Source organism: Schistocerca piceifrons, chromosome 1, assembly GCF_021461385.2.
Source record: "Schistocerca piceifrons isolate TAMUIC-IGC-003096 chromosome 1, iqSchPice1.1, whole genome shotgun sequence".
NCBI lineage: Eukaryota > Metazoa > Arthropoda > Insecta > Orthoptera > Acrididae > Schistocerca > Schistocerca piceifrons.
The window spans coordinates 763,762,311-763,778,209 of NC_060138.1; the positions used below are offsets into that span (position 1 = coordinate 763,762,311).

At 38.2% G+C, this 15,899-nt stretch overlaps 1 protein-coding gene across 1 annotated transcript in view; it reads left to right on the plus strand.

Moving 5' to 3' along the window:
* Positions 1–15,899, plus strand: part of LOC124774927 — a 127,675-nt gene that overhangs the window by 71,282 nt on the left and 40,494 nt on the right. The window lies entirely within an intron of this gene.

Below are 15,899 nucleotides of genomic sequence, written 5' to 3' on the forward strand. Positions count from 1 at the left end.
AATACTCGTTGTTGCTTGCTCGTTGTCTATGGGTAACTTCTGGATTTGCTGTAATTGTTATTACAATCGGTCCTTGGGTTTGTAATATGCTACATAAGAACTGATACTGTTTAAAGCTTTGCATATTATATATTTTTGTTATACCATCTTCATAACAATCAGTAGTTCACCAATATAAGCTTTTCCAACATAAGTCATTGTCTCAAAAATGTTCAACAACACAACCTTTCTCAAAATCGTCCGTTTCTCATGACTTCTCAAGACTCACTGCCTCTTAGAATCACCAAAATATGACTGACCCTTAGCCTCACTTGGCAAAAACTGTTTCTGTATTAACAATCAAAGACCTTACAAAGTGTACAGGTTTGCCAACATGAATTGAGCATAGATATTTTATACATCACATGTATACACTTATGAAAACAGTACGAAAATTGAATAGAGTTCTCAAATTGTTCTGCAGCAATACATAATATGATTGTCCTGCAAATTATTAGTTTTTATAATAAAATGATAATATTTCAGTTTATGTTGACTGTAATTTTATATTAATATACTTATTCTTTCATGTCGATTCACGGCACCGCATAGCTCGCCAGCTGATAGTATCGATGGTTTCAGTAGTCTGTTACATTACACCTTACATCCATAGAAAAACTGCAATTCACCACCTAAAAACTGATCCTGACTTTATACTTCTACCCGCTGACAAAGGCTCCACCAATGTTGTTTTGAACCACAAAGATTACCTGGCATAAGGACTCCGCCAGCTGCCAGATACATCCACCTCCAAACACTGCCACAGTGACCCCATTCCAGAAATCCAGCATGATCTCCAGTCTCTCCTCAAATCCCAGAACCTCTTACTGGAGTCTATCTCTCTCCTTACCCCTAGCACTCTCCACAGTACTTCCTTCTACATGCTTCCTAAAGTCCATAAAACCAACCACCCAGGACACCCCACTGTGACCAGTTACTGTGCCCCACTGAGAGAATTTCTGCTCTTGTAGTCCAACATTTGCATCATATTGCCCACAACCTACCCTCCTATATAAAAGATATGAGCCATTTCCCCCACCAACATTCCACAGTACCTGTTCCTTTACCACATGGTGCCACAGTTGTCACTATTGATGCCACCTCCCTTCACACCAACATCCTTAATGCTCAAGGCCTTCCCGCTATTGAACACTACCTTTCACAGTGCCTGACAGATTCCAAATCTACAACCTCCTTCCTGGTCACCATGACCAACTGTATCCTCACCGCCGCTGTGGCCAAGCAGTTCTAGGCGCTTCAGTCTGGAACTGAACTGCTGCTACGGTTGCAGGTTCGAATCCTGCCTTTGGCATGGAAGTGTGTGATGTCCTTAGGTTAGTTAGCTTTAAGTAGTTCTAAGTCTAGGGGATTGATGACCTCAGATGTTAAGTTCCATAGTGGTTAGAGCCTTTTGAACCATTTGTACCCTCATCCACAACTACCTATCCTTTGAAGGCTTCAACTACAAAAAAATCCAGGGTATGACAATGGCCACCCACATCGCACCATCCTATGCAAACCTATTCAGATTCATTAATGACATCTTCATGATCTGGATTGAGGGTGATGTAGCCCTATCCACATTACCTAAAAACCTCAATACCCTCTCCTCTATTCACTTCACATGGTCCTTCTCAACCTATAAAGCCACAGTCCTTGATGTTGATCTCCACCTCAAAGATGGCTTCATTATTACTCAGTCCATATCAAACCTATCAACTACCAGCAATACATCCACTTTGACAGTTGCCACCCATTCCATACCAAGAAGACCCTTGCATACAGCCTAGCCACCAGTGGCCATCGCATCTGTACTGATCAGCAATCCATCTCAAAACATACTAAGGGTTTCATTGAGGTTTTCACGGACTGTAATTATCTTCCCAACCTTATGCAGAGTCAGATTTGCTGTGCCTTATCTCTCCAGTCAACCCCTACATCCCAAAGTCCTACTGTTTCACCACAGAGGAGCATTCCCCTCATGACTCAGTACTACACAGGACTGGAGCAACTAATCAAGTTCTCTGCTAGAGTTTCGACTACCTCTCATCATGCCCTGAAATGAGGAATATGTCCTACAGACTATCCTTTCCACCCCTCCCACACTGGTATTCCACCACTCACCAAACATACACAATATCCTCATCCATCCCTACACAACACCTTGCCTCATGGCTCATGTCTCTGTAATAGATGTGGATGAAAGACCTATCCCATATGTCCTGCCACCACCACCTACTCTACTCTGGTAATAAGTGTCACCTATCCCATCAAAGGCAGAGCTACCTGTGAAACCAGTAATGTAATCTACAACCTAAGCTGCAGCTACTGAACTGTGTTCTCTGTGGGTATGACAACCAACAAGCTGTCTGTCCACATGAGTGGCCACCCAATTGATGACCAAGCTGACCAATACAATGTTCTTCATTTTAATGACAGCTTCACAGCCTGTGCCATCTGGATTCTTTCTACCAACACCAGCTTTTCTGTATTGCGCTGGTGGTAACTCTCTCAGCAATATAATCTACATTCCTGTAATGCTCCTGACCTCAACCTTCATTAGTCATCATCCTTAACCATCAACCCCTTCCATGTTCCCTTACAGCACTACACAGCCCTCTATCCCGTCTAACCTCTTGACTGCACCTAGCTGTCCTACCCTCTCTACTTCATCCCTGTAAGCTCCAAAAAGTGGCCCTTTACTGCCCCCCCCCCCCCTCCCCGACCCACCCTAGCCTCCTCCTTACTGCCACCACCCACACTCCTTCTCCCATCATGCACAGCTGCTCAAAGTCTGTCCTCAGCAGCCGTAGACAGTGGTCATGTGTGTGTTAGTTGCATTTGGTCTGTGTGTGTGTGTGTGTGTGTGTGTGTGTGTGTGTGTGTGTCATGTAATATTTACACCCCATAGCAACAGTGGCTAATGTAATATAAAACTCATATAGATGTATGTAACAATTTATGTTCATGAAATGATTAGCAAGTGAGGAGCTGGAAGTGATGGGGTGCGAGGCCACAAAAAACATAACACAACACCAAAAAGAGATTTATTTATCAAGTAGTGCAAATTGTTATTATGCATATTTTTACACATTAAACTTTAAAAGCTCAAATGACTGTTATTATATACAATAATCCAAAAAATCAGTAATAAACATCTAATAGTTCAGACGTGATGAATATTAATCTCCATTTTGAAATCATGACCTAGTTTAGAGCTTCACCTTCCCAGGTAGTTATGTCTCAAAATAGATTCAATAAATCACAGTATGAATTCAGGTACTATTAAAACAGAGTGAAAACTTTCCAGTTATCAAACGTTCCAGTATAATATATCAAGCATGAATAAATATTTGGTTACAAATCAGTCAACACCTGTAAATACACCAGATCGCAACAGGCAATGAGAAACATTAAAAAACAATGTAAAATATAATATATACGTTAATCAGATGAAGACTATTTGAACTCTCATAAATAGTAGTGGTTGTCTCTTTAAAGAGCCTGAGATTAGGAACAAATAGCCAAACATGAAATTAGGTAAAATGTAAATATCAACCAAGAGAGAATGTAGCTTGATTTTAAGTTGTGATAATTCAGGCTAATTCTACAAAAGAATGTATAAATAAAATTAAGACCACCATCCACATGGCTTAAACTAACAAGCGGGTTGGAAAACTGAAATCTCACAAATTCTGAGCACCAAATAAACTACCCACAACCAGCACAAAAAATATTGATATATTACCAACAGGGCTTAGAACTGATAGACAAAACAAGACAAGCTGCCTTGAATAACTGTGGCATAAACAATTTTAACAATGAAACTTAGTCAAGCTGGGACCAGTAAGGTTAACTAATTTAAAGGCAGGATGTATATGACCCAGGACAACTGGGAAATCTGGGAAAAACCCAGGAATTTTTTCATCCGGGAGAAAATCGGGAAAAACCCGGTAATTTTTCGGAATTCCGGGAATTTTTCATTGTTTTTGCTTTCAGTTACATTTTTGTAATTTTGACTGGTAAGAATTGATTCTCTAGCAAAGAATGTTACTGTATCCTGATACTGGAGAATGATACTGCAGCAGTAAAATATAAACTAGAGGAAAAAAATAAAACTTAAGTGGCAAAGGAAATGTGCAATTCACAACAACAAAATATCATGTGCGCACAAGCATCTGCAAATAGCAAAAATATGTCAGACATCACAACTGTTCACATTAGTTTTGTTTGACCAGAAGCCAGCGGGCTGATGTGCATGCTCAGTTGAGCAGCGTATGAGCACTACCTTCTCCCACTTCCCGCTACTCGAAGTGTGGCTTTTAGCTGTATCAGCAGTAGCAGCAAGCAGCCAGATCCAAATGGGAAAAATTTTTCTCATGCACCCTAGCTGCCAGATTCACGCATGTGCAGAGTTGTCTGAGTTGTTGTGAGGAAGGGGTTAGTCTCCACGTGACCCGTATTTGCGCTAAGTGAGTTCACTGTTTCCTCTTCGTTTACAGCTCCCATGTCAAATAAAAACTAAATGGATATCTGTGGCCGGGAGCTATCAAGTGAATTAAAATACATTCACATAATTATGGAGGGAAAAATATATTATTAGTTTCAGTTTTCTGATTTGATTTTATTGCCAAGCTATTAGCAGTCAAGCATTAATCGCCTTGCAGAACAATGAAGTTATTTTTGCAACTTTGCTAAAGAAATTTGGCTTTATTAATCTTTCTGCTGAGGCAATCTTTTATTTGAAATGAAGTGTTTCATTCCACAGTATTGGCTAGTTCCAACTATTCGCTGAATTTCAAGTGCACCTTATCTTCTGCCATGTAAGGCATTATGCCATAATAAAGAACCAAAAATGAGATCGTAGAGTACTGGTACTCCAAGAAAATTTACATCCCAGAAACCACACTGAAAAGCTTAATATCGGATGAGACCTACATCATTGTGAATCTGGAAAAAAACAGTGTGCTCTTCAAGCCAAATTATACACTTTAGTATGGTGTACGAAATTCTGATGCTCTTCGAAGTATCCTCTGATGCCCTGTTTCTTTTATGGTGTAATGTAAACTCTATTAGTGCATTATACATATGAACATGTGGGCTTCCTACACCACTGCAGCCTGTTTTCTGGCACTCTCTGGCAACTGGTAAATCGAACCTATTTCTAACAGTGTCCAGATAGTATTGCGGATGGTGGCTCAAAAAGTGTTACTTTCAAAGTAAATTTCTTTTTATGCAAGATGAATTATGTTACATGTGAGAAAGTGGAATGAATTTCTAAATCACAGAGCATTTAAAACTGAACATTTTGAGGACCAGCCACTTACAAGAATTTCGAGCCCAGACATTTATGTCATAATTTTAAATTTATTGGCACATTTGTGTGATGTATCTTAAAGTATAACACACGCAGAAAAAGATCAATATTACATGTGAAAGCTTAGCTTCTGTTGTAGTTTGTAAACCTTAGAGAGCAATATCGTATGTGAAAGCTTAGCTTTTCTTGCAGCTATACTATGTATATTAATGTAAACCGTTAACTTTTCCTCTTTGTGTGTTCGCGCTACGTAGCCAGTGATCTAGCTATTGGCTGACTATAACATGTGTCCTATGCTCTGAATATCTGCTGTCATCAGCTGGTGAGATCACGTGGCATGAGATATGATTGTCTTACAAAAGGACATCACAGCCTCGGTTTCAACACTCCGGAAATTAACGTGCTGTGTTTGGTGCAATTCGAATTTATACTTTCGAAATATGAAAATATGCAGTGTATATATTGAAGCAACTCAAAGGTCTTTCCAAAACTTCTCTCCTTTTTTTTCATTAAAAATCTTTCCAAAACTTCTCTCCCCCATCTTTTCTTTTTTTTCCGGGAAGTTCTACGCGAGTGTATAAAACATTAACCATTCAAAGGATTGATAAGTTTTACAGTTTTGAGGCAAAATCTATGCAAAACCTAATGTCACTTAGCACGGAAAAATTGAATTTTTTCCCAGGAAAAAGCATATTTTTTAAACAGGATATCCAGGAAAAATCTGGGAATAATCCAAGAGTATTTTTTTCTTCCCCCCCCCCCCCCCCCCCTCCCCTCCCTGTATACACCCAGAAAGTGTACTACCACACAGTGGATAGCTCTGAATAACTGTTTGTACAGTCTGCTCACTAAGTTTCTCACCAAATAAGTCCAAACAAGTCCGGTTAACCATGGCTTACCAACCCCTCTTTGCCAGTTAATTCCATAGCCACAAATAGTGGACACTGCTATGAGGACATTTTCAACCAAATCCAATTGACATGCCTCTTGGACATGTAAAGTAGTAGAATAGACAATCACACACCTGCCCAAAGTAATACTCCTCTTCAGTAAGTGCTCCTGGCATCCACTTACCACATGACTGATAACACTTGTCGTGAGATGGGCATCGTACAGTCATTGGTGATCAATGACTGAGAGCTGATACATGCTCATTTCTGTTAAGGTACAGCATGTGCATGCCCCATGGCAGGACGGGAGGAGGCAGTTGCTTAGCTACATAGGCAAAGAGATTATACCATACTTATGAGTTCATACCAAGACACCATGTGGGTCAATAAGCTACATCCATAAATGGAATTGGTGAAATCTTAATGTAACAGGACAAGTAAAACTACATTATGCCTTATAGAATATACATAAACAGAAAATATAAAAACCTTGATTCAATTTACTAACCTCACAGACATTTTTCTGATGGCCATTTAATACTTCTGTCTGCCTATTCTTAATTTCTCAAATTATATTCTGTATAAATACACTGATATGCTGTGGTGATTAGATCTGAAGTGGATTAATGTCACCTCATAATTGTTGAGAAAATATTCATTTAAGATAAAATGCATGATTCTGGCGTAAAGCTCTGAGACTTGAGAAATATCAAGAGATTATAGCAACCTACCGACTTACATGAACTACAATTGTTGTACCATTAACTAACTGAATATTTTTGAGATTGTTAACTTATGGTATGTTAGATGATTAGACAATATTACTGGCTTAACAAGGAGGATCATGTCACAATAATTATTCTCAGTAAAGGTGTTTGAAAATGTAATTAAGTAATACTTGTTGGTCATAATGAAGAATGGGTGCCAATCGGCATATCTGTGTGGTGACTATCGACCACAAGAAATATCATCTTGATGTTTGACTTGGAGACTCTTTGTTCAAGATCTTTGATATGTTTGTCTTTGCATGGTTCTTCTCTCAAATGTTCACACATTATGTAAATGTGCTGCAGTTATTTAATAAAACTGTTCTTCAATGCACATTGTGTTGCTAATTGTTATTCCTTTGCCATACAACTAAAGGAACAGAATTACCACACATGCACAATTACTTTAGCAACATTGTATCTAGACATTACACTCATTTCTGATATAAAAAGATCTTGGTGCAGTCCACCCCAACAAGCCGACACAAACATAAGGATATCACCATTGAAAAACCAGTATTGCATCCAATTTTTCGGATTTAGATCAGTTGGCAAACCTCACATAGGGAACTTGCTGTTTCGATGTGAATGCTAAAGTTTCAGTTATTTACAATAAAAATGATGCTAAAATAATAGCAAGCAAGTCAGTCAAGGTACTACGTAACTGGAATGGCAGGAGCTGTTTGTGGATAATCCTGTTGCCTACAGGGAGGGTGCAAGGTCGGAACACTGCAGCAAGATGCTGAAAGACGTGCAGAAGATTGGTGATTTGCTGGAAGGTGTCAGTCACTCTTCCTCTTCTCCTTCTTCTTCTTCTTCTTCTTCTCCTCCTCATTCTTCATCTTATTATTTATTATTATTTATTTGTTTCACCCTCTAAGGAGCAAGTTGAACCATTAATTAGCACTGGTTTTCTTATATTTCTTGTTCTTCTTTTCTTTCCAAAATTTCCTCATCCTTTCACTATGGGCCTATCTTCTTTCTTGTGTCCAAGCACTTTTCAATTTCAGATTATTTTCCATTGGGTTTTTGGTTGTGAACTTATGGCAGTTGATTTTCTGTCTGTATGCAGTCTGTGTGGTTTCTAATGGGTCAATACTGAGTTCCGTGAGGTTATTTTGGGTTTCTGTTAGCCAGCATGCCCTGGTTTGGCTAGTTCCTTTGATGATAAGGAAGATTTTCTTGGTCATTCTGGAGGTGTCCATTCTTGCTAAATGTCCATAGAATTTCAATCGTCTTTTCCATGCAACTGACATGAGTACAGTTCTTCAGAGCTTTTGCGTGTCCAGATACCATCTTGGATCTTGGGTCCAAATATTTTCCTGAGCATTTGCCTTTCCATTTTCTCAATGTCCTTGATCTTGATGGTTAATGATGATGTTTCAGTTGTGTAGAGCGGTTCTGGAGATTGACTGTATGATAGTGGTGAAGTTTGGCTTGGGTGGATAGCGATTTTTTATATTCATCTTATTGTTATTATTATTTTTCTTTTTCTCGTGCTTTTGTTCCATATTGGTGCAGGGCCAACATCATTATTTACAGAATTGATATGGTTAATTTAAGGGGTGGGCAGCTGCCCTTTCTGTCATCACCCCATTACCCCAACCCCCCCCCCCCCCCCCCCCCCGGATGAATGTATGTGCACTTGCACTCCAACTGTCTGCATGTAGTGTTGTTCATGTGAAGATAAGCAAAAGTTTTCTTATTGGTCACAAAATGTGCAAAATGTGGAACTGAGATGATACTTAGGTACCAGCCCAGTATTCACCTAGGGGAATGTGGGAAGTCAGCTAAAAACCACTTCCAGACTAGCCAGCACGTGAACCCTCATCATTAATCTCCCCTGAGGGTTCAATAACGTGTCAGACACACTCAAAAACAAATCTCCTCATACACTACCTCCAAGTGAGCAATGACTTCTTCCTTGGCTAAAAGATTGTCTTGTGAAGTGCTGTCCATTTCCATTAATTGAAGCCTTGACTCAGGAACTATATTTCAATACAGGCAAATACATAACGAGCAATAATAATGTACTGTGGCTATACATGCATTTGCATTTATGCAGCAGATCTGTACTAAGTCATTTTGCAGTATTGTTGCTTCAAGGGAGATATAGAATTCATGGACTTCTTCATCAAAAGTTATGTAGATCACATTATTCAGATCTGAAAAGAGAATTCTAATGCAAGGATATACAGTGGTACATACACTGTTCTAAAGTGCCTCTTATCTGCAGATGATATGACATTATTGACAGAAAATGAAGGTGATGAACAAAAGGAATTCTACCTTCTGAATAAGTGTTGTAAGCAATTTGATTTAAAAATAAGTAAAAGCAAAAAAACATAACTTTGATGGGACAGGAGATAGAAATATAAAAGTTGTTGGAAATGCTATATCTGCTCCCATGCAAGAAGCAGTGACAAAAAAATTTGAGAGCAAAGAATTTCCATATTTTTGTAAAATCTGTGATGTTCCTTGCTACCACATTTCATAAGAATGTACAGTGTGTGCATAAAATTATCCCAAAGTCAAGTAAAAGATTTTGAAATTTTTTAAGTATCTTAATTCTTGAAACAATTTGAGACATCTAAAGAATTTTTAAAAACATGCAATTAGAGTTGTTGTCTTCTACGGCTAAACAATTCCTTCTTTAGTTGGAAAACTGTTATTATGTGATAAATATTAACCTTCTCTAGATGTATTTCTGAATTCCAAAATTCACATCTCTAGTTCTTGTAGTCGTCATGCCTTGAAATTATAATTCTTCGTGAAATAACTGTAATAGCAGAACCTTGCATGGAATTCTCTCTGATCATTATTGTCATATGAAATTGGAAACTTGAGCTATGGCTGTCATTTTTTCAGTATCAAGACAGACTCTGTCTCCATTAACAAGACACTCTTGGCAATAAAAAAGAACTTTATAGATTAAATTGTAGATTTTCACTCTGTATGTACTCCAGATTGGTAATGAAGTAGTATAAACGCTCTTCAAACATATTGTAGAAAAGATTCCCCGAGTCAACTATTAACTGAACAAGTTGGTTATAGATTATGATGATGATGATGAGATAACTGGACTTAATGGCAAACATTTTGCATTGAGGATTTCCACTTGTGGCAGCATCACCTCTGTAGATGACTGCCCAATTAGTTTTCCAAATTTCACCAGCTAGTTAGGCATCCAGAACTACTGGTGACGTAGAAACCCAATAGAGTTTACTGCTTTTCATTTAATGATAATACATACATCAAAAAAAGTTTTGCATCACCCCCATTCCCAGAACTCCTGAAGATAGACATTGACTGTGGATACTGTATCACAGACACAGCTCCTTTAACTGTTCAGAGATGTCATTAATCCCACCCAAATAAGTAAATAACCACACATGAGCAGGGCCTTTTAGACCAAGGTGGTCCAACAGCCGATCAGTTCCAGTCATTCCACCAGGTAGCAGGTACATGGCTAATGTTATCTGCAGTTCAACCATACCTAGGTGGTCAATACTGCAGTTTGATCATGTCCACATTGTTACTTTGTGCCAGGAAGGGCTCTCAACAAGGGAAGTATCCAGACATCTTGGAGTGAACCAAAGTGATGTTGTTTGGACATGGAGGAGATACAGCAACTGTCAATGACATGCCTTGCTCAGGCCACCCAATGGCTATCACTGCAGTGGATGAGACTGCAACTGTCAATGACATGCCTTGCTCAGGCCACCCAATGGCTATCACTGCAGTGGATGACCTCTATCTACAGATTATGTCTTGGAGGAACCCTGGCAGCAACGCCACAATGTTGAATAATGCTTTTTGTGCAGCCACAGGACGTCGCGTTATGAGTCAAACTGTGCACGATGCACAACTTCACTCCCGATAATCAAAACACCTTAGACAGACTGTCCAGCAAGTGCAGCCGGGTGGAGGCTCCCTGCTGTTTTGGGGTGGCATTATATGGGGCTGACATACACTGCCAGTGGCCATGGAAGATGCTGTAATGGCTGTATGATGTGTGGTTTTCATGAGCAATAAAAAGGGCAGAAATGATCTTTATGTTGATCTCTGTTCCAGTTTTCTGTATGGGTTCCAGAACTCTTGGAACCAAGGTGATGCAAAACTTTTTTTTATGTGTGCAATTTGCAGAACTTCAGGACCTGAAGATAGATTAGTAGAGGTGGAAATCAAATGGGATGTGTGGTAAAAGAATGAAGATGAAACAAATTTGAAGTCTGGACTCATGCTTTGTAATGGAGCAGCCAACCAGGAAGGAACACAGGCATTTACTTGATTGTTAACAAGAAAATTATAAACAATTAACAGATATTGAAAGAACCTCAGTCAGAATACAAAGACTTAACTTAATAAGAAACCAAAGAAATTAAATACAAATCATTAAATTCTTGGCCTAAAAAGCTCATTTTTGGTGAGGATGTTGAAAATTTTTATCGGGAGTTACAGAAACTGACAAATGATATGAGATCCAGCTACAAGATTGTAATGAATTTCTTTAATTAAAAAGTAAGACAAAAGTAGGGAATGCTTTTTCAACAGGAAACTTTGCATATGATAATGGAAATGACAGAGGTCCTTATTAGTTGACTCTGCAAGAAAGCACAATATATTTATCCTTAACACATTCATCTAGATCAAAGCAGATAGAAAATTGATTTATCAAGAACCAACTGACAGTGAAATTGACTTAAGTTCATCAAATGATAAACAGATTATACCAGATGTAATGGTTCTGCATCATTTAAGGATTTCTGGTGACTATAGACTAGTAAAACACAGAGTAATAATAGGTATGAAACTAAAAAGAAACAAATTCATCAAATATGAAATCTCGGTTATCTCAATTTATTTTAAAATATATGGTTATAGCAAATTTAATTAAGTAAAAATTCCAGCATTTTGGGAAATGAAGATCATACAAATGTATATAAAAGGGATGATTATTTAACCAAGGTACTTGCACAAAGAGCAAAAGATTCTGTAAATATGAAAAAGGTAAAGAGTGAGAAAATCTGAAATAGAACAGTGGAACTATTAAAGAGAAGATTTTAGATTCACACGAATGGGAATGGAACATGCCAGAATAACATGAACCAAGCAAGAAGAATATCCCTAGATTCACCATTTAAAGCCAGTACTTAAAACTTTTGAGTGGACTTTTTGGCATAGTTTGTGTCTTTCGTCAAATGTCTGCCAGTTTGGTTTCTTTCAGCATTTCAGTGACACACTCCAATGAGTCAAATAAACCTGTGACCATTTGTACTACCCTCCTCTGCATCTGTTCAGTATCTCCTGCCATTCCTGTCTGGTATGGGTCCCACTCACTTGAGCAATATTGTAGGATGAGTTGCACAACTATTTTGTAAGGAATCTCTTTGAAGACTGATTGCATTTCCCTAGTATTCTAACTTCTTCCCTAGTATTCTGCCTCAAGCTTTATCTGAAAATGTGTCTGTGATTGTTCCATTTCATACTTTATAAATTCTTACACCCATGTATTTACACAAGTTGACCGGTTGCAGTTGTGACTCGATATTGTAGTCATAGGATACTACATCCTTTCATTTTGTAAAGAGCATAGTTTTACATTTTAAATATTTAAAGCAAGTTGTTAATCTTTGCACCACTTTGAAATCTTATCAAAATCTGACTGACTACGTGTGCAGCCATTTTTCATTCAGTGCTTTACTATAGATAATGGTAACAGCTGCAAAAAGTCTGAAGTTATTAATAATATTATTTGCAATGTCACTAACATACAACTTCTATAGCAAGGGCCCCAAAACACTTTGCTAGGGCACAGCTAATGTTACTTCTACATGTGTCAATGACTCTCATCCAAGACAACATGCTGCACCCTTCCTGCCAAGAAATCTTCAATCTAGTCACAAATTTTGCTTTATGCCCCAAGCAATTGTGCTTCTGACTGCATCTACCCGACTGCTGCCTAATCTATAGCTTTCAGGATATCGTGTGAGAAAAGTGCAGATTGAGTTTCACATGATCAATGACTCCATAGTGGTTGGCATGGAGAAGGTTTGAGATACCTCATTAAATTTGAACTCTGAATATGTTTTAAGATTTTACAACAAATGGATGTTAAGGATATTGGATGCTAGTTTCATGGATAACTTCTGCTATCATCCCTGCAGGTATGTTTGACACGTGCTTTCTTCCAACTACTGGTCATGGTCTTTTGATCAAATTGTCTACTGTAGGTTATGGTTACAAAGGAGGATCTTACTGAGCCACAAATTTGGTATAGAAACTGGTAGGGATTCCATTGGACTCTGGAGCTTTGTTCAGCTTCATTTGTTCATCACTAGCACTGACACTAACATCCATGTCATTCAGTTTCACAGTAATGTGAGAATTAAATTGAGTTAACGTCCCTTTATTTTTCTTCATAAAGGAACATTTGAATATGAAATTTGACATTTTTGCTTTTGCTTTGCTACCGTCCATTTCGGTCACTGTCCCATCCATTAGTGTCTGAAATCTAACTTTAGTACCACTAACAGCCTTTGCATATGACCAGAATTGTGTTGTGTTTAGTGAGAGATTCTTTGATAATATCGTGTTACAGTAATCACTGAAAGCTTCACATGTTACCCTCTTGACAGGCAGATCTTTTTCTTGTAGCATCTTCCTATCTCTAGCCCTGTGCTTTGTTTTACACCTATTGTGCAGTAGTCTCAGCTTCTTTACAGAAGCTGTATACCATATCATGGAGGGTCCCTCCCATCATGAACAGTTCTACTAGCTACATATCTATTCAGCACATGGTCAACTATTCTTTTAAATCTGAGCCACAGTTCCTCTAGATGTTCCTCTCTAGAGCTAAGTGTTCAGAGTTCATTTGTGGGATATAACACTACTGTCTCTTTACGTAGTTTGCTGATCATGTAAATTCTTCCGCATGTTTTAATTGCACCTTGTATTTTGGTAACCACTGCTCTACAGGTACCTCATGGTCACTGGTACCAGTTTAATTGTGAACATTCTCAAAGAGATCAGATCTGTTTGTTGCTATTTGGCCTAATATATTTCCATGAGTGGATTTCCAAACTATTTGTTCTAGTTAGTTCTCATAGAAGGCATTTAGTAAGGTTAAAACAGTGACTTTCTGCAAGAAAGACTTGAGGAGTATAAATCCTTTTGAATGGTAACAAAAGGAAGTCACCTAGAGATAATAGTTATTAAGATGGTTTACAAGTTAAACAAAAGGAAATTGCAGTCTCATTTACAGAATGTCTGCAAAAGAAGACAGTTCCCCCCAAACTGAAACAAAAATCGAGGCACACAAAAACAATAAATAAAAAAGCTAACAGACAAATTAATCTTCTCTTTATGAACCAAACAAAAGAAGACATTGTCTTTAGATGTGAGTATATTATAATTGATGATCTGCAAGTCACCATATGAAATTATATAATGGAACATGAGTACATGTTACTGATATGAGTGGGATTCACAGCTTTTTAGAAAGTTATTGACTCTGCTTCAATAAAATCCTCAGTTATTTAGTTAGTTCCATGCATAAAAATTCAACAGCAGCAGGAATGTGGCATACGCTTTCATTATATTGATACTCCTGTTGGTTGGATTCCCCCAAACTGTCGTGTCAATATGGAATTGATGGAACACTACACAGGATCTCAGTGGTTTCACCCAATTAATGCCCGAGAGAACAGACATATTGTTCACTCAGCCACACAACGTCATACACCCATGTCATGTATCCTAAGTAAGGAAATGGGCTTCTTTGCTGTGAGACAAGTACTCATGCCTAACAGTGCAACAACATCAGGAGCACCACAGTCTGTGAACATGGTAACCATTGTTGCATCTTCCCTTGAAATGTGAGCAGAGAGAGGTGTGCCAACAGTGGTGCACCCAGTGACAACACTGGATACAGAGTGGCACAATATTGCATCCAGTTACTATGTGCAGTGTTTCAACATACATTCCCATCAGTAAAGATTCCAAGAAATGAATGTCACTGGATTGCATTCATCATCATCATATGGCGTCAGAACCTATTATGATGGCACGGGGTACCACTGGGCACACATTATTTTACTACCAAGGACACGACCCTCTTCTGATTCACAAATGGACAGTGAGTGTCAGATTTCTGATATGTTAACACCAGTGGATACTCCCTATCTTCAAAGTTTCTGTGAAGTTATCTTTCAAAAAGATAACACAAGACTGATGGCCGACATGTTCACCATGCTGTCCTGACCAATCTCAATACCAGATTCCTCATTCACTGAAAACATCTTGTTATGGGTTGCTGAGATGTTGACACATTACCACTTGACAGACTCTGTGAAAGATGAAGCAGCATGCAATAGTGTACCCTTATTTTGTCATACAAGTACAATTAAACTCAGTGACAATCAAAGTAGAACCATTGTTTCTGCCACAGGTGTCAACTCCATTACTAAATTTTGCATCCTATAAATCCCCAAATGACCTACAAGCTTAATCATGTATTCTTCCAACTATACTGTCCATGTAGAATAACTAAAACTTCATCATTTGATATCCTTCTGGGCGTTGCAATTTCAGTGGCCAGCAATTTATAACATTTTGTGATGTTTAAAAGTAAAGAAAATTAACAGAGGTCAGAATGTTATTTGATGTTAGCATAAACAGTTATGTAATCATGCATCATAAAAAGTAAACAAAATGTCTTAGTAGAAAAGACTGAATGAATAATCAACCTTAAGGTAATAAAAAGTAAAAATATACAAAAAATGAGTACAGGTAACCAGTCACTGGCAAATGAAAGATAAGTGACACACATAAATACCAGATACACACGCACATATATCTTTCAAAGTTTTACTCTTTTCCTGCATC